This window comes from Lupinus angustifolius, chromosome LG01, assembly GCF_001865875.1.
Source record: "Lupinus angustifolius cultivar Tanjil chromosome LG01, LupAngTanjil_v1.0, whole genome shotgun sequence".
NCBI classification, from domain to species: domain Eukaryota; kingdom Viridiplantae; phylum Streptophyta; class Magnoliopsida; order Fabales; family Fabaceae; genus Lupinus; species Lupinus angustifolius.
In genome coordinates, this window is record NC_032009.1 from 16,694,552 (window position 1) to 16,716,360 (window position 21,809).

Consider the following 21,809-nt stretch of genomic DNA (forward strand, 5'->3'; position numbering starts at 1 on the left):
TACAAATTAGAGCGTCCAAGTGCCTTTAAATAGGCTTCCAACCAGCCATCATACCCGTAAGTGAAGGTAGAAGTCGATTGGAATAACATCCATTTGTTTTGGGTGAAAGGAGTTTAGTTTGGATTTGAAAATTTTGTTTAACAACTCTTAATAACTAAATACTCTCATGGGTAACCAACTAACCAATATTTATGTCCAAATGAGTAATTGATTACTCCCATGATTAATCGGTTACTGTGTAAAAATGTAGGGTAACCTGTTACCTAGTTTGTGTAATAATGTTCTCAGTCTCAATAACTTGTTACTTAGTTTCAGCAACCCATTTCTTTGTTCCAGTAACCAATTACTCAGGTAAAGTAACTTGTTACTTAGATTTTTGAAAATCGAGTTCATTTTAATTCCAAGTTAACATACTTTTTAAAAAAGGTTTTCACAATTGAGAATATGGTTAAACATAAGAAAAAAAAATTGGAACGAAGTACCTATCTTAGATAACTCTAATATATCTTGATCTTGACAACATTTCTTCTAAGTCTTTCATGGCCTTCTTTCTTTTTGTTATTTTGTGTTATTTTGGTGGTGTCTTCATCAAAGTTGTGTCAATGTTAGAAGCAAGATCTTCTTCATATTATGAGTTAATGTAATTTACACACCTAACATCTAGATCAAGTAGTGCCCTTCCAAAGATTATAATTGGTTGCTTCTCTATGAAAGTGAATGTTTTATGTTTGCAAAATTGGATATTTAATATCAATCAACTTACTAGTTGGGAGGGGTTCACTGATACTGTACTAGTTCATTTTTTTCAATCTGCTTTTGCAAATCCCTAAGCTTATTTGATTAAATTAAGACAAAGTAGTACAATTACTAAGTACCAACTAGATTTGAGCATATTTCTACTCAAGCTGTAGGTTTCACACCATAAATAATGTTTAATTATTTCTTATCTGGTTCAAATTCGAGATTGCAAGAGAAATTGATTATGTAACAAACTTTTTCTGTTGATAATGTAATTGGGTTGAGAAAAATGGTAGAGAGTAAAATTGCAGCATCTAAAGCTATCACTTGGCATCGTACACGCCCAAATGCGATTCTTGCCCACAACCATATTATGGGAACTGCTGCGAGTATAACTTGCACTCCAAATTCCACTTCATTACCAATTAAGTGCTTAACTATAACACAAATGCAAAGAAGAGCTCAAGGACTAAGTTATGATTGTGATAAAAATTATATTTCACGAAATCGTTGTAAGCATACACAATTCCTACTTTAGCTTATTTGAGGACCCTAGTGATACTTATTAGTCTTTTGAGCCTACCATACTCGTTGAGGATAATGATAGGGTGATCCTTAATATAGACCACTTAGAGGTGATTCATTTTCATATTTCACACCAATCTTTATAGGGAAACTCATCTCCAAAAAATCATCATTCATAGGGGGAAATTATGGCCACACCATGATAGACTTATAGAATATTGATCGAGGTTGTACTCGATGCAAATAGTATAAAAATTAAAACTGTAGTACTAGGAAGTGACTCCTAGGTCATTTCCCAAGAATTATCTTTCAGACAAAGATTCAAACATCTTATACTCACACACATAGGAGGGGTTTTTGTTGTTGAATGGTATGAACATAAAGTAATGTAGAAACAATAAGTAATCAGTATAATAAAATGGCTAAATCCCTTTGGTTCGTTTGTTCACAACTCAATCCTTGGTTTCAAAAGATTAATTTCAGATTCGAATCATTATCTTCCTAATTTGCACAATTTCGAAACATAAACCTTTAACTAAGCGAAATCAACATAAGCATGAAACATTAACAAATTCACACAAACTAAGCGTTCATGCACTAGAGAGTAAATCAACTAAACCAAGATAACCTCAAAAAACCAATTTCTAAAAATGGGATAAGTACACCGCATTCAGAAATAGAATAGAAGAAATCAATAATAAAGAAACCGAAAATGCATTAATAACAAAACCTCAAGAGTTTTTAAAACAAAAATGTAATGTTTCAAAAGTGATGGAATGTAAAAGTGTGTGTGAATGGAATTGGAATCCAAATTTAACCCCTCCAAAATGCATAAAACGTCAAATAATCTCAAATTAACTCATTTTAGGAATATTAAAGTCTAAAATACTAAACCATGTCAATTAGGCACTAAGAATCATCGATCATGGTAAAATAAAGTTGTGAATAGTGTGTAATATATTGCTCATCAAATACCCACACACTTAACCTTTTGCACTCCTAGGAAAAATAAAAAAATAAGGCTATGCAAACTGATATGTACCAATGTGAGTAATGCAAGAAAATAACAAAAACTAGGAAATGCAACACCTAAGAAGATCTCATACTTGACAATAAAATCTAGAAAATGCAAAGAAATGGAAAAAATATAACACATAAATGTGAAAGAATAAAATCAAGATATCTATGAACATCACTTAATGAATTCAAGTATGCAAAGAAACCAATCAAACCAAGAGGCGAGTCACAATAATGATAGAAACTCATAAGAGATGCTCTCTAAAGTTTTTACACTCATGTATCTTAGGTTGTAAGTGTTTACTCTCAAAGCACTTTATGAAAACAAATACAGCCATAGGCTTGACAAACCTCTAATCATCAACATAATAAGTACATGCACATAAAGATCAAAAAGACTTTTCAAGGTTGTGATGGGGCCAATGACAAGAAAGATTAAATATGGGACATGTAGCTAAAGCCAAATGGAATAGAGGAGCAATGGGGAATAAGTAAAAAGTAAGTAAAAATCAACCCCAAAATAAGCATAAGAACTAAAACCTCTAATTTCAATCTTCTTTGCCTCACTCAACCTTTTATTCACTTTTGTTTCTTTTTTTCTTGTTTTTCTTTTTGATTTTTCATTTTTTATGAACACTTATGTACACAATTGTATCAATCATTAAGACATAACCAAGAATCCATAAGAATTGAAGAATAATGCACCTTTACTTAATACCCATTCCAAAACAATTCCACAGCTCCAAAATTTCCTAAGGTTAGGACAATCATGGTTTTTCATTTATAAGCTTGTAATGAGCTAAATAACAAGGAAATGGGTAAAAAGGCTCAAAGGGACTATCAAATGATAAATTCATTCAAGGTATGCTTATATGGCTAATTGGCTTATTCAAAAGAAATGCATAAATCACATCAATATGTGCATGTGAATATCAAGTATCAACAAGAAATAATTCAAGTTTTAGAGTGCAAGTAATTAAGTGTGAGATCACACATAAAAGAATATTAGATGGCATATAACAATCCATTGACTATTAAGGCTCAAATTCTCACAAGGACAAGTCTATCACAATTGTTTCAACCTCTCAATTCTCAAAAGCAACTTGACACACATAAATGCATGGATTCACACCACAAGATATCATGACTTAAATGAAGGAAAGTATGAGAGAAAATGACCAAACCTAAACAAACCCTAAAAATCAAAGAAAATCATGCATCGACATAAACCTACGACCTACAATAGTCTGCCCCTCTCACACTTAAACTACACATTGTCCCAATGTAGCACGATCAGAATATCCAGACATACATATCAATCAATGGAATTGGACAAGTGCAATAAAAAGTAGAGAAGGAGAGAAAGAAAAACTTCACGATTCATCGAGGGAGGAAAGCAGTTTCAACCAATGAGCCCTCCTCCACAATTTCATCCACTAAGTAAGGATTTGTGAGGAAAAGCTTGAGGCATTTACCTTGAAGCTCTTATCTGTGGATTCACTTTTGATTTCTATAGTACCACAAGGAAACACATTAGTAACAACAAAAAGACCAACCCGCCTAGAACGAAGCTTACCACTCATTAGTCCAAGCCTAGAGTTATACAACAACACTTTTTGGCCAATCAAAAATTCCTTTCTAGAAATCAAGCTATCATGGAATCTTTTGTTCTTCTCTTTGTAGTACTTAGAGTTCTCATCGAGTTCATTCAGTTGGATCTTTCTTTCTTCACCAGCTTGATCAAGAGCCAAGTTACAAGTTTTCATAGCCCAATATGCACGATGCTCTATCTCTACGGGAAGATGACATGCTTTACCCAAGACAACCCGGTAAGGGGACATCCCTATGGGTGCCTTGTAAACAGTCCTATGTTCCCAAAGATCATCCTCAAGTATGTTACTCCAATCCTTTCTGTTAGGCTACACCATCTTCGCTAAAATCCTCTTTATCTTTGTGTTTGAAATCTTAGATTGCCCATTACATTAGAGGTGATAAGGTGTGGAAACTCTATGAACAACCCTATATTTCTTGAGCAGAACTTGCATGGATTTATTGCAGAATTGGGTGCCTTGGTCACTAAAAATGGCTCTAGGTATACCAAACCTACAAAAACTGTGAGACATAACAAAATCCATAACAACTCGAGCATCATTATCCTGGTGGCCTTAGCTTCCACCCGTTTAAAAACATAATCTATAACAAGCAGAATATAATAAAAGCCAAAAGAAACGAGAAAGGGACCCATGAAATCAATGCCCTAGACATCAAACATCTCACAAAACAACATAGGTTGTTAAGGCATCTCTTGTCTCCAAGAAAGGATACCACCTTATCTCTAACACTGTTCACAAGTGCTATAAATCTACCATGCATCTTTGAAGATGGTGGGCCAATAAAATCCAGAGTCAAGCACCTTTCATGTTGTCCTTTGGGTACCAAGATGGCCACCCACTGCAGAAGCATGGAAACATTGAAGGACTAACTCAATCTCATGATCTGGATTGCATCTTCTAATATCCTGGTTAGTACAAAATATCCACAAATAAGGATCATCCTAAACATAATATTTAGCATCACTCTTAAGTTTTTCATTTTGAGATCTAGATGCAAGTGGAGGAAAAACATATGCATCCAAATAATTAACAATATTAGCAAACCAAGGGGTGGGAAAGAAATAGGAATATCCAAGAGTTGTTCATCAGGAAAACTATCTCTGATAGACATCATATCAACAACTCCTTCAATCCTGCTCAAGTGATTTGCTACCACATTTTGTGCTCCACTCCTATCACGGATCTAAAAATCAAACTCTTTTAGCAAGAGAAACCATCTAATCAACTTTGGCTTGGAATCAGCTTTCTTCAACAAGAACTTCCAAGCTGCATGGTTAGTGAAAATAAAAATTCTAGAATCAAGCAAATAAGATCTAAATTTATCTAGAGCAAATACAATAGCTAAAAGCTCTTTTCAGTGGTGGTTTAATTTGCTTGTGCAATATCTAAAGTCCCGAAAGCATAATAAATTACCCTAGGCAGTTTGTCAACTTTTTGAGAAAGGACATCCCCCAATGCATAATTAGAAGCATCACATATCAACTCAAAAGGGACTGCCCAATCAGATGTCTGGATAATAAGAGTGGTGGTCAAGGCTTTCTTGAGGCAATCAAATGTCTTCTTACATCTCTCATCAAAATCAAATACCACCTCTTGTTGCAACAAGTTGGATAGTGGAATGACCTTCTTGCTAAAATCTTTAATGAAACTGTAATAGATATTTGCATGACTAAGAAAAGAACGAACATCTTGCACACAAGAGAGGTAAGGCAATTGTGAAATAATATCTATCTTGGCAGGATCTACCTCGATTCCCTTTTTAGAGATCACATGCCTCGAAAATATGACATGCTCTACCATAAAATGACACTTTTCATAATTCAGAATATGATTAGTTTCAATGCATTTATACAAAACTCAATCTAGACTATCCAAACATACATCAAATGAAGATCTATAAATAGTGAAATCATCCATGTACACATATGTGCAACTCTCTAAAAAGTCACTAAAAATGCTTACCATACACCATTGGAATGTATTTGGGGCGTTGCATAGGCCAAAGTGCATCCTCCTATAGGCAAAAGTGCCAAAGAGGCAGGTGAATATGGTCTTTTCCTGATCATCGGGAGCAATATGAATTTGAAAGCATCCAGAAAAACCATCAAGAAAACGGTAGTGAGATTTACCTACTAAGCGCACAAGCATCTGATCAATAAATGGCAAAGGAAAGTGATCATTTCTTGTTGCTTGATTGAGCCTCCTATAAACAATGCATACTTCCCAACTATTTTGTACTCTAGTAGGAATCAAATCATCCGTCTCATTTTTCACCATTGTAATTCATGTCTTCTTTAGAACCACCTAACTTGGGCTCACCCAATGACTATCATAAGTGGGATATTTTATCACAACCTGTAGAATCTTGGTGACCTATTTCTTCAACACATCAATGATCACTGGATTGAGTCTCCTCTATGGTTGTCTCACTGGTTTAGCTCCATCCTCCAAGAGTATCCTATGCATGCACATGGATGGGCTAATACCAGGAATGTCATCTTAGGTCCAACCAATGGCTTTCTTGTGCTTCTTCAACACTTGCAACAACTTCCTCTCTTGATCGACATCAAGGGAGGTGGAAACAATGACAGAAAGTTTCTCATCATCCTCTAAGTAAGCATACTTGAAGTTATCAGGTAAAGGTTTAAGCTTCAATATAGGTGTCTGTAAAAACAAATGGAACCAAACTAGCATAGATAGAATTTGCAACCTGCACCTGAACAAGTAAATCAGATTGATGTATGACTTCTGCAGCAATTGGATTAGTGCAATTTGACTCTATAACATTTGGATCAACAGATATATGCAGAAACTCATCAATACAAGAATTATACATTTTAAAATTAGTGCATGTATGACAAGTGTATGAGTTTATCAATGACATAATATCAAAATCATGAAGAAAAACAAAGATATGCTCATTAGTTAACTCATCAAGCAAATCAATATGAAACATAGAATGGTCCTTAGATGGATGCTTCATAGCATCAAAAATATTAAATCAGACCACAATATCACCAAATTCCTTAGAAAGTGTTCCAACATGGACATATATCTTGGTTCAGACTGTTATTAAAAATGGTCTCCCAAAAATAATAGGAACTATGTTACGAGAGGATCTTTCTTCCATGTCAAGAATGTAAAAATCAGCAGGAAAAATAAGTTCATCAACCCGAACCAATACATCATCTATCAAACCAGCAAGGTAGGCAGTACTCCTATTTGCTAATTGAATCACTACCTCGGTTGGTTACATAGGTCCAAGTGAAAGAGGCACAAAAATAGACATAGATATAACATTAATTCAAGCTCCTAGATCTAGCTTGACATTCTCAAATTTGTTATTACCTATGATGCAAGATATAGTAAATGTACCCAGGTCCTTACATTTTTCAAGAATGTAAGAAACAAGTTTCCTTATGAGTATGGAAACATTTCTGCCCAAACTGATCCTCTCATTACCTTTCAGCCTCCTCTTGTGAGTGCAAGCCTCCTATAGAAATTAATCTGCATGATGGCATCAAGTAAAGGTATGTTCGCGTCTACCTTTTTGAATGTGTCCAATATCTCCTTGTCTACCTCTTCCATCTTCTTGTAAGACTAAGATTGCAACTAAGAGGGGAGGGGGAGGTGAATTAGTTGACTTAAAATAATGGCCACTTTTTCTGCAAAATCGAGAGTTAAAGTGTAGCAGAAATAGTTTGTAGAAAATAACAAGTAAATAATTGAAGAAATAAAGAGAAAAGAGAGTAGATCGGAATTTTATACTGATTCACCTTCTTGTCCACCAAAGGCTACGTCCAGTACTCTTGCAGCACAAGAGAATTTCTACTAAATATTATGAGTTGTAATTAATATATCTCACTCTAAGACTTCTATGTACCTTACACACTCACTAATACTTATCACCTTGGAAAACACCTTTCCAAGTAACTCTATCTCATTTCTTATGACACCTCGTGAAAGAAAGTATTTACAATGAATGAAGAATTACAATAGTGGCTTGGATTGCCTTTACAAGTATGAAATGTAACATCACTTGCAATCCAATAACTCTCTTGTATACTAAGTAATATTGATCAATAGGTTTGTAAATCTTTGAAACAATTACTTCAAGTAACTCAGAAAAATTCTCTTTTGAAAGATTAAGAATTGAGTGCAAAAGTGCAGAAAAATAGTTAGAGAATTTTTCAGAATCGTGTGAGAGTTGTATGAATGTTGTGTATTGTGATTATGAGTTTCAATGCCTTTATATAGGCTTTCTAATAAGCCAAAATGCCTCTTTGAAAGGGTAGGAATTGATTGGAATGAAACCATGTCTTTTGGGTTGAAACTCATTCACTTTGAATTTGAAAAAAGTGATGCAACAACTCTCACTAATCGATTACAACATTGAGTAATCAATTACCCAAATGTTCTGTCCATTGAACAATTATTTTAAAATTAGAGTAATCGATTACAACAAGTTGAGTAATCGGTTACTCAATTTTAGTAACACCGGTAATCTGTTACTCAAAGACAGTAATGGATTACTCTAATCAGTTTTAAGTTGGATAACTCTTAACTCACACTCGTAACCTGTGACTTACATGAAGTAACCCGTTACACACTATTTTTGAAAACTCTATAAGCTTTACTCGTAAGAGAGTAGCCTACGAAGATGCCTTCATAAGCTTTTGCATCAAATTTGCCTAAGTTATCCTTACCATTATTCAAAACAAAGCATTTACTAACAAATACATGCAAATGAGAATTGTTTGGTTTTCTACCTTTGAAGAGTTCATAAGGGGTTTTCTAAAGAATTGGTCTTATAAGAACTCAATTTGAAACATAACATGCAGTACATAGTGCATCAGCCCATAAATATTTTGGGAGGTTAGTTTCATTCAACATTGTACGAGCCTGTTCTTCTAAGGACCGATTCTTTCTTTCTACAACACCATTTTGTTGTGGTGTTCTAGGAGCCTAAAAATTGTGCCTGATGCCAAGATCAGCACAAAATTCTTCAAAAGAAGAGTTTTGAAATTCTCCCCCATGATCACTTCTTATAGTAGCGAATTCTAGTGATTTTTCATTTTGGACTCTTTTAGCATAAACGCTAAAGGCTTTGAATGCTTCATTCTTATTAACTAAGAAGAGTGTCCAAGTGTATCTCGAAAACTTATCTACTATAATAAGAGCATAGTAGTTACCACCATAACTTTTTGTCCTTGAGGGGCCAAACAAGTCCATATGTAGTAACTGCATTGGTCTATCGGAAGCAACCATATGCTTAGGTTTAAAAGAAGTTTTTGTTTGTTTACCCATTTGAAAAGCACTATATAGTTTGTCTTTAACAAATTTCATTTTCGGTAAACCAACAACTAAGTCTTTCTTAATAAGTTTATTCAAATGGTCCATATGTATGTGAATAATTCTCATATGCCACAGCCATGCATCATGATTATCATTTGCAGCTAAACGTGTTATTAGTAAAGATGAATCTATGCCAATCATATATATATTATTTATCCTTTTACCAACAAGTTTAGAGTTTTGAGAATTCTTACTTTCAATTATGCACTTATCTGAGTAGAATGCCACATGGAAGCCTTTGTCGCATAATTAACTTATGCTTAGAAGATCGTGCTTGATCCCTTCAACATATAATACACCTTCTATGGTTGTTGAGGGTGGCTTGCCAATTCTACCAACACCAAGAATTTTTCCCTTGTTGTTATCACCATACGTGACATAGTCTTTGTCCCCTGGAGTGAGGACAAAGAACTTGTTTCTATCACCTGTCATGTGTTTCGAGCAGCCGCTATCAAAGTACCATAAGTTGTAGGCGACTCTCAAATTTTCATGCAAAAAGATTTTCTAGGTACCCAATGTGATTTTGGTCCTGCGGGGTTAACACCTTTTTCTATCCATTTGTATTGGTCATATGACACACCATATTTTCTAATATGACAAGTATTAGGTGTGTGTCCAATTTTATCACAGTAAGAACAAGTGGGTAGATGTTTATGTGTCCAAGATTTTATTTTAAAAATAGGATTAATATGGACACTTTCTTTATAAAACTTTATTGTGCTTCCCACAATTGTTTTTCCTAAAACAGTCTCATTTTTAGCCACACGACTATTTGCATAGCCAAGACCTCTATAGTCTGTAGAATGTCTTTGGACTTTTATGATCTTGTCTAAATTGTGACTGATCTTGTTGAGTGTATTAAGTTCAAGAGTTAATGTTGAAACTTTAGTTTCAAGAGGAACACATTTTTGACATGAGGAAGAAATGAGTTTTTCAATATCTTTCTTTAGAACTTTGTTATGGCTTTCCAAAATAAAAATTTCATTTTTCTGTTTTAGGAAAAGTTTGGAAAGCTTAACATATTCTTGATGTAAATCATTGAAAGCATTTTGTAACTCATCATATGAAAAATTATCATTTGGTTCAGAGTTACTAACCTCACGATCATCATTTGAATTGTGTGAAGTCATCCATGAAATATGTGATTGCTCCTTAATTCTGAGTTCTGCATTTGAACCTCATCTTTATCTTCTGATATAACATTTGTTCTTCTACGCTTCTTGTCTTTCTTTCTTTTGAAAGTATGATGCTTTTGTAGGGCTGGACAAGCACATTCAAGATGATCTAGTTTTCTGCATATAGAGCATGTAGATTTTTGCTTTGATGTTAATGCTTCACCATTCGTTATAGACCTTTGTACTCCTTTGGCTCCATATATCCTTTCTAAAGTGTCCCAAATTTCGTTCGATGTTTTGCAACTTGACACTCTATGGAATTCTTTTTCTTCTAGAGCTAACACAAGAATGTTTTTGGCTTTAAGGTCGTATTGGACTTTATTTTATCTTCAATGGTCCATGAACATTTTGGTTTTGGTTGTTTAACCCCATTAACAACCATGTATGTTATGAATGGACCTTCTTCTATTGAGTCCCATATATCTAAGTCTTGAGATTCTATGAAGATTCTCATTATGATTTTCCAAAAATCATAGCACTCTCCAACAAAGCTTGGAGGGCGGTTGATGTTGGAACCTTCTCCTATGAATGATCTTGAGAACATCTTCAATATAGGATCAGACTTGAGAATAACTTAATCAAAAAATAGCTCTGGTGCCAATTGTAAGACTGAGATTGCAACTAAGAGGGGGGAGGGGTGAATTAGTTGACTTAAAATAATGGCTACTTTTTCTGCAAAATCGAGAGTTAACGTGCAGCGAAAATAGTTTGCAGAAAATAACAAGTAAATAATTGAAGAAATAAAGAGAGATGATAGTACACCAAAATTTTATACTGGTTCACCTTCTTGTCTACCAAAGGCTACGTTCAGTACTCTTTCAGCACAAGAGGTTTTCCACTAAATATTATGAGTTGTAATTACAATATCTCGCCCCGAGACTTCTATGTACCTTACATACTCACTAATACTTATCACCTTGGGAAATACCTTTCCAAGTAACTCTATCCCCTTTCTTATCACATCCCGTGAAAGAAAGTATTTACAATGAATGAAGGATTACAACAGTGGCTTGGATTGCCTTTACAAGTATGAAATGTAATATCACTTGCAATCCAATAACTCTCTTGTATACTAAGTAATATTGCTCAATAGGTTTGTAAAACTTTGAAACAATTACTTCAAGTAACTCAGAAAAATTCGCTTTTGAAAGTTTAAGAACTGAGTGCAAAAGTGCAGAAAAATAGTGAGAGAATTTTTCAGAATCGTGTGAGAGTTGTATGACAGTTGTGTATTGTGATTAAGAGTTTCAATGCCTTTATATACGCTTTCTAATTAGCCAAAATGCCTATTTGAAAGGGTAGGAATTGATTGGAATAAAACCATGTCTTTTGGATTAAAACTCATTCACTTTGAATTTGAAAAACCGATGCAACAACTCTTAGTAATCGATTACAACATTGAGTAATCAATTACCCAAATGTTCTGTCCACTGAACATTTATTTTCGAATTAGAGTAATCGATTACAGCAAGTTGACAGTAATGGATTACTCTGATCAGTTTTAAGTTGGATAACTCTTTTCTCATACTCGTAACCTGTTAGTTAGATGAAGTAACCCGTTACACACTATTTTTGAATTTTTTTTAAGTATTTTAAAGTGTTTCAAATTTCTTTTAAAAATAGTTTTTGCATTACTACTATTGTATAATCAAGAGTATAGGATAGAAGTACCTATTTTAGACTTAGACTAAAAGTCTTGAATATCTTGAAGCTTGAATCTTCATTGTTTTCATAGGTATTCTTCTTTTTCTTCTTCATACTTCTTACTTGAAATGACTCTTGGTTAAAATGGAAGAGGAATGGAAGATGGTTATGCAACACTTGAAGAAGGTTTGCTAACATGAGTTTTTTCGCTAGTGCTCTCAAACTCTTGTAAAATCGATTGCTTCATTTGTTATACTGCTAGATCATTTTCAATCTACTTGTCTAACTTTAGAGTGATGGCATTCACATTCTTCGGGTTGACCACGGTCTGGAAGACAACTTGTCAGAATTCTGAGAGTGCAATGTGTTCAATGAAGTAGCCATATGTCTCATCTTGGTAGTCAAATTCTTAATGAATGACTCTTGTGAAGGATCATGCCATCTATGATTCAGATGATTTCTCCAACCAGGGTTGTATCTGTTTGATAAAGGATCATAATTTTGTTGTTGCTATAAATATTTGTCGCATATGCCTCATGATGGTCACCAATTTTGGGCTCTAGTAGATAAGTGCAAACATCAACATAATGGTCAGTTGAGGTAAAAATGCCACAAACTCATGCAAGTAGAGGTTTCTGTTGATTCATGGCTAATTGAGTGACCAAGGTGGCAAGGGAGTCAATTTTATTCTCAATCTTGTCTTGCCTTACTGAACCTGTCCCAACATCATAGACACCTCTAACCACTTTATAATCACTACTTCTTGCACATATCTATTGAGAATTGGAAACCATCTTCTCTATCAAACTTTTGGCCTCAAAAGGTGTCACATCTCCAAGTGCACCGCGACTAGCAGCATCAATGATACTCATTTCCTTGTTGTTCAGACCCTTACATAAATATTGTAGGAGGAGTTGCTTAGAGATTTGTTAATGGGACAGCTTGCACAGAGCCTCTTGAATCTCTCCCTGTACTCATATAGACCTTTTGCACATAATTCTTTGTTTCCTGAAATATCTTTTCTAATTGCAGTGGTCCTGCAGGTAGGGAAAAATTTTCAAGGAAAATTCTCTTTAGGTCATCCCAACTTGTAAAGGAACCAGGGGTCAAGTAATACAACCAATCTTTTATAAGGCCCTCAAGTGAATGTGGGAAGGCCTTCAAACATATGTGATTCTCTTGGAAATCATGAGGTTTCATAGTAGAACATACCATGTGGAACTCCTTGAGATGCTTTTGAGGACATTCACCTGCAAGTCCATGAAACTCAGGCAAATCTTGCAGGTGAAATCAGGTACAACCAGCTCTCTTGATGTCCTCTCATGTGGAACTAGAGGTGTATCAACCATATTTTCAGAATGCACAGAATCAGAGTATGCAACAAAATGCCCAGAAATAAAATCAGTGTCACTATCAGCTAGATTAATAGTATGAAAAGATTCACTATCTAAATTTAAATTCCAAATTTGTCTAACTAACCTATGAAATGTTATATCAATTTCAGGATTTATTGGATGCAAAGAGCCTGGATTTCCCCTAGTTATGCACTAAATACAATAGTAACAACCATGCAGGGCAATGAGGGAAATGCATGTTAAATTTCAGTGAGGAACCAAAACTTTGCATCAATAATATCCTAATATCATAGAAAACATCCCCAAAAAGCTTCAAGACAAAATTCAAAGCTTAACTAATTTAAATAAATTAAACAAAATCAAAACAGTTTTAAAATAAAACTTGTAAAATAAGAAAGAAATAGTAGAAAAGGTCTTTCTGGATTTTCAAGATGGTTTCTACAGTCGTAGTCTACCCCAAATGCATATATCATTTGTCCAATTCTGATTAACGGTTCAAAAGTTATGCCAAAAATAGAAAATCAACATCAAAACTATTCCCTATTGGTTTGTATCTCACAACCAACAGTAAGGTGAGTGACTATGGTGCATCCAACACTCAATATGTGATGAAAGAAGTATGGAGACAAAGTTTTATGCAAAAATTCCAACCACAACTATATTAACCAGCACACACAGAATCAATCAACAAGCAAAATGGCTAAACAGGACGACACATAGTGAATAAAACAGACAGTTGTTGAAACCAACCAGAATGGTTATTCTAAGACACAACACTAAACTAATAACTAAACTAAGAACCTTTTACATGAACCAATAATCCTCGACAATTGTGCCAAATTTGATGGAGTTAGTATCCAATACAAATAATATAACAATTAAAATTATAGTACTAGGAAGTGACTCCTAGGTTGTTTCCCAAGGATTATGTTTCAAACAAAAAATCAAACATCTTATACTCACACACAGGGGGAGTTTTGTTGTTGAATGGTATGAACATAAAGTAATGTAGAAATAGTAAGTAAGAAGTATAATAAAACGGCTAAATTCATTTGGTTGGTTTGTTCATAACTCAATCATCGGTTTCAATAGATCAATTTTAGATTCTAATCATTATCTTCCTAATTTGCACAGTTTCAAAACATAAGCCTTTAACTAAGCGAAATCAGTATAAGCCTGAAACATTAACAAATTCACACAAACTAAGCGTTCATGCACTAGAGAGTAAATAAACTAAACGATGAAAACTCACAAAACCAATTTCTAAACAATGAGATTAAACAAACCAAATTCAGAAATAGTATAGAAGAAATCAATAATAAAGAAACCGAAAATGCATTAATAACAAAACCTTAAGAGTTGTGATACATTACCAAAAGAATTTAGTCTAGAAGTTTAGCCTTCCATGGAAATGGGAGCAAAACCAAAATGGAGAAGAGAAATGAAAATAAAAAGAAACCCAAGCAGAGCAACAAAGAGGGAAAACGAAAATGAAATGTTTCAAAAGTGATGGAATGTAAAAGTGTGTGTGAATGGAATGAGAATCCGAATTTAACCCCTCCAAAATGCATAAAACGAAAATGGGCTTAAAACAATGAGCCTAAAACTAAAAATGAAATTACAAATAAAAACTCCTAAATTAAAAATACAATATTCACTTCAACACATATCCTCCATTCTATAATGCCCAAACTTCTTTTGGTGTCAAATATGATCTAAAAATGATAATAGATTTAATCAAGCCAAATAATCACAAATTAACTTATTTTAGGAGTATTAATCTAATAAAGTCTAAAACACTAAACCATGTCAAACAATGTCAATTAGGCACCAAGAATCATCAATCATGGTAAAATAAGTTTATGAATAGTATGTAATATATTGTTTGTCAAATACTGATAGTTCACACAATTTCATGCTACCTTGTCTCACACAATATGTGCAACTGCCTATTTCACTAATTTCAAATTTTCATGTGATATTATATTAAAAAAAGCACACACAAAAGTAAACCTAAATACAATTGATTCATGCATTATATGAGATATTTGATTCAATAATTATAATCACATTGAGAATGATGCAAAATATAAGACCCATAATGATGTGCATCTCTAGGCGGTGTTTTTTAATGACACAAGACTTCTTTAAAATTCTTAAACACTAAGAAGATATCTCTAGTCACCCTACTTGAGCTTACACATTACGAAAGAAGATTATTTTTGAATTATCCATAAGATGTCAATAGCCATAGGAGGGTAGGTTTTCAACCACTTTATTAACATTCAATTATTAAAGAAAATAATATTTTTTTCCCATTTAACGGAAAGATAGGAGGATACAAAGAATGTTCCTAGTTCGAAATACAAAACAAAAAAAGAAAAGTCCGCTAAAAATCCTTACTGAATATCTCAGGCAAAAGTTAAGGTAAAGGAATGTGAAAATCAATGAATACAAATATGTTTGCCTAAACCTTATGTTATTCTTATCACAACCAGGAAAATATGATACAGTATTAAGTGTCAAAATGATCATTAATTAAATATCAATTTTGTGGCACTTTTACTCTTTATTCAACCCAAATTATTGATTTTATGCTCTTAAATGATATAAATTTGTTAAATGGCTAAATATCATCATTGAAATGTTTATGTAGTCTTAAACCGGAGGAATGACTGAAAAAACTAATTTGTTGAACAAAGATCAACCAGGCTCAGTTTAGGAATGACAGTCGGCAAATTAGACACAGTTGAGACTCGTGCTTAGTGCTAGAGCCAGCTCAGTAGCGAAAGAACTTCGCCAAAGGCAATCCCGCATTGGGCCAATTTAATTATAAAATTCAACATTTATTTTATACCCTGGATATGCCAAGCGGGAAGCCTAGCCTAGCCTAGCGGAATAGAGAAATGCGCTCATTCGTTTTTGCTTCTCCTTTTATAAACCACATTTCTCATGTTGATTTTCAAATATGAGATAGAAAGTGACAATTAAGTGTGAGTGAGCAAGAGAATTAGGGATTTTTTTGGGTTTTTATATTATGCCGCTAAGTTTAGTTTAAATGATTTCAGAACCTACGAATTTGTGAACCAAAATGTACGTAAACAGTAACTGGAACGTGAAATTGAATTAACCATATTTTTCGATACGATTCAAGTTAAACAGTTCAGTATTCAATAATAAACCATTTACGCCCCAAGTGGCACATTCAATGCTATAGGTTTATGCGCTAAGGGAGGTTTCATGGCCATTAAGTCCTTACTAATTTTGGGGAAGCCTTTGGACACAAAGTGAATGTTTCAAACAAAAAGTATATTTTTCTCTATTACCATTTAGGAGAATAGCTGGAATTCAATTACTAATCAAACAGGGGCTTTATTACCAATGATATTCACTCACCTTTTTTGAATACATTTTATGTTCCAAAGTTTGTATCATTCCATGTACCATGGATTTTTGTTATTGGTTAGAAAATATAAAGTTAATATATATTTAGTTCATACTTTACTTTTCTTACCAATGAGAAATACATGGAGTGACAAACTTTGAACAAAATATGTGCTACCTTTTTTTGGTAAGGAATTAATCTCTTTCGGGTTACGTATTTCCCTTCCCAACAAGTCTTGCGCCCAGAAATCAAACCTCATACCTTTCGATCATCCTAAAGATTTAGTCTTACACCACTAGACCAACATCTTGTTGGTATAAAGTGATGGAATGGAAAATCACAAGATAATTTTGATTGATAGGACAAAATGTTTGCCCATTAGGCTACTAAGAGAGAAAGAACATAATCTTTATATTGTTAAAGCCTTAGAGGATAAATTTTTTCTTCAATACTAAAAATCTGATTACAAATCAAACTTGGAATAATATTTTTAACTTGTATTTTCTCTTATTTCTTAGCATATAAAATGCATAAATAATATTTTCGTGCCAATATGCATGATCTAACCAATCACTCAATTTTTAGAAATGCTTTCCAGAATGAGACCTATGCAAATGAATGATTGGATTGTCACACTCAAGATTATAATTTTTACAATCCACGGATTGATCCCCCAATATTTAATATGGAAGAATTCCAAAAGCATATGCATGAAGTTGAAAAGGATCTAGGCATTTTATAAGGAAAATATATATTTTATTATAAATTTTACTACAAATACTTGTACACTATAAAAAAGTAAGTCAAGATTTGTTGTCTCAAATTCTGTTTCGCACAAATAAAAATGATACAAAAACAAAAAATAATAAATATTTAAATTTTTTAATTGAAATGAAATGTTTTTATTGATGTGAGACGGAATTTGGGATAAAGTTTAAGACTATTGTTTGAAAAATATATCACTACTCAGTTTATAATGGACAGACCAAATACCAAACAATTTGAGATGTCATTGGACGAATTAACACCCTAAATGAAGCCTTTTCTTATGGAAATAAACTATTTCATTCTTAACAGGGGCCAAGTTATCATTTGCTAGTATGAAAGAGCAGTTAATTTCGGAAATTACGTGGGCTTGTGGTCTATTTTTCTAATGATTCATTCTCCTATAAAATTAGGTTATAAATCCTTCTACATAGACAATGTGATATATATAAAAAATAATATTTAAGACATAAATAATTGATTTATAAGTAAGACATGTCATTTAGTAGGATTTATATGCTAATTTGTAGGATATTGAATTTGAAACTCTACTTTCATCAAATAGTGTAATTGTTTTCGTAATTACAATTTTTTGTAATGATTAAATGGTGTCAATTATAGTAAATTTAAAATTGTAATAAACGTATGAAATCAATAACCGAAAGTGTGTGTAAGAATTCATATATTATATCATTACAAATTCCCATAAGTAAAAAAATGCAATATTTAGTTTTACATTTTATGAACATAATATACTTAAACACATGATTAAATAATTTAAATTTTCATATTATTATATATATTAACTTGGTAGACAATGTCCTATATGTCAACTTGTATATTTTGTTCAAAATAATTTATTTGTAATTAATAGATTTATATACTAAAATAATGTAATGTTTATGTGTTGTTAGTGTAAAGATTTAAACAAAGTCTCTATATTATCCACCATTCATCTAAATTATTTTTTTAAATGACCAATAATAATTAAATATAAAACGACATTACTAAATTTAATTTTTAGAGAGACAATATAACGTAAGCTAGAAATGGTAATGATAAATTATTAGACACATTTAATATTAGAGAGATAAATTATAGAGATAATATAGTACACAATATGATTTGAGATATATAAATAAATGTCAGATATAAGCGTGTGAAAATTGAGCTACTATAATTATGCTCTTATTCATTTAAATTAATATTAATATTTTTATAAATTAATACTAATATTAATAATTTTATAAATTAATATTATTATTATAAAATATTGGTATAAAATTAATATTATAAAATATTCCCTATAAATTAAAATATATATTAATTAATAATATTAATATACATTAATTGATAATATTAATATATATGTATATATATAATTTTTAATTTATGATAATAATATATATTAATTTATAATATTAATATATATATATATATTATATTAATTTCTAATTTAAGTTATATATATATATATAATTTATTATGAGTGATAACATAATTTTTCCTTCACCCATTTAATATTGGTCCGCCATCACTGAGGCAGCCAGTCCATGGGAGTAGGACATAAAACTATAATTTTATTATTAACTAACTTTAATATTAATCATTCATATATAATTATTGTATAATCCATATTTATTATCACTAGTGTATTCACATATATTTCATGTCCGACGACCCATATTTTTATTTTATGCTATCAAGTATTCAATTTTTTTATATTTTATTTTAAAAAATTAGAATATTTTCATTTGTATTGGATGTACATTATATAATAATATTTTTATAGATTGTAATTTATATTATATTTTTTATCTTTATTAAAATATGCAATTTAAGGTGAAAGAGGAGGTTTCAAATTTTAATTAATGTAATGGTAATAGTTAGGGTGCAATACATATTTTTGGGTGAGAATGATGTAACCAGCTTAAAGGGTGGTTATATAGTATATACATTATTTAAGAGATGATTTATATTGTGTACTTTTCTTCACTCTTATTATTTTATTTTCCTTGTCTAGGGTTATATAGTTTTCTTATAAATTAAAAAATGTTAGATAAAACATGAAAGTAAGAACTATGTATAGTTATATCATATCTAATTATATTTTTATTATAACTAGAAAGCTTTTTCTTTTGTATTGATGTATTTTATATTATATACTTTAGATTATACTTTTTGTTTTTATTAGAATGTTAAATTTAAGATTAGAGTGGTAGTTTAAACTTGCAACTAATGTGTTAATGGTGACTACCTATAATTATATAGTTTTTTATAGAAATTAAAAAATATTAAGGACATAATAGGAAAATAGAAATTATATCATGGTAATAGTTACACTATATTTTTGTTTTATATAGAATAGGTATATAGTATAAATATAGATATAGATTATTTATATATATATAATTTGCATATAAAAACTATTCTTATAAGTTACTCCCATATATAATTTCCTTAACCAAGAAATAAACCATGAGGGTTGTCTCTCATAGTTTAATGTCAGTTATGTATCAACGTCATCAATCATCAAATATTCAGCAACTTTGGTTTTTCTTTTTTCTTTGATACATAAAAGTACATATTTTGTTTAGATTATTTTAAAGCATCTTGCACAAGATTATTAAATAGCTTATAATAAAAAATATAATAATAAATGATTTGACTATATTTTAAAGCATCTTGACAAAAATATAAAAATGATTTAAGATCGTTTATAAACGAAAGCTAGTAATTTTCCATTGCTACTAGTGAGTGGCTTAAAATAAGATTTTTTTCCCTTTATTACTATTTTGAAGTTTCCTACATCCAAGTTATAATATTTAAATTACATTAATGTACTTTTTATATTAAAATTTTATTACCAGTCTGGATTTTTACATAAAAAAATCATTCGATCCAAATATTATATACAATTTGAATTGTTTATTGATAAAAAATTAGAACATTCCATATAAACTTCAAAACTTATAAACATGACTACAATATTATATCTAATATACTTTAAAGTGATAACTTTATATGCATTCATATTAATATTATCACAATCTTATCATGATATTGTTTACAAACACTATAAAAATATATTGTCACACGTGCACAACTATAAAAACACAAACAACTGTATAAATTTAAAAATATATTATATCACAGACTACAACATAATTAGGAAGACAATAATGGATAATAACATTATATATTAACATAATGATAGTTGAATTGAATTCTTTCTTCATTATGATTGTATTATGATTGGATTCAAAATTAAAACCCAACCAATCCGTTTTTAAAAAACAATATATCACAATCGAATTAAGTTCAGTTTTTATAATTTAATTTAATTTTTAGATCGATCTAAATTTAAATACTCATACTTAACATCATTAAATATCGAGTTTGGTTTTTTGTTTTTTCTTTGATACATATAAGTGCATATTTGGTTTACATTATTTTAAAGCATCTTGCACATGATTATTAAATAGCTTACAAGAAAAAAAATATAATAAATTATTTGATTATATTTTAAAGCATATTTTGCAAAAAAAAAAAAAAACAGAAGAGAGGCTATTATTTGATTATATTTGCTAAGAAATTATAATAAATGATTTGAGATAGTTTAAAATTTTAAATGGTAGCAACTCCATTACACTTACACTACAAATGCGATGTTGCACTAAATCACACTGATGTGGCTTTATTGGGTCCAATGCAACATCATTGGATTGTATAAATTTTAGAAAATAAATTAATCACAAAAAAATCATACCGTGATGACTTCAATCAACATCAAAATGACTACAATGATAGTTACAACAACCGCTACGAAACAACAACTTAAATTAATCCTTGATACTTTGTTGGGATGAAGGTTCCTTGCTACGGTCTTTGTTGAAGATACTGGAATTAGTGACTCTATTAGTGTTGAGTAGTTTCTAGTAGAAAGAGAAGAAAAATGCAGGATTTGTTCCCATCAAATGACCACATGTTGATTCGGATTATGGTGGTGATATTGACAGAAGGAGGTCTCTTTCTGGTTACATCTTTACTCTCTGTAATAGTGCTATTAGTTGGAAAGCTACTCTTCAGTCCATTGCTGCATTGTCTACGACTGAAGCAGAATATATTTCAGCAACGGAGGGTGTGAAGGAGGCTATTTGGCTCCGAGGTTTGGTAAATGAACTTGGTCTAATACAGGGTGTTCTTACAGTGTTTTGTGATAGTCAAAGTGCTATTC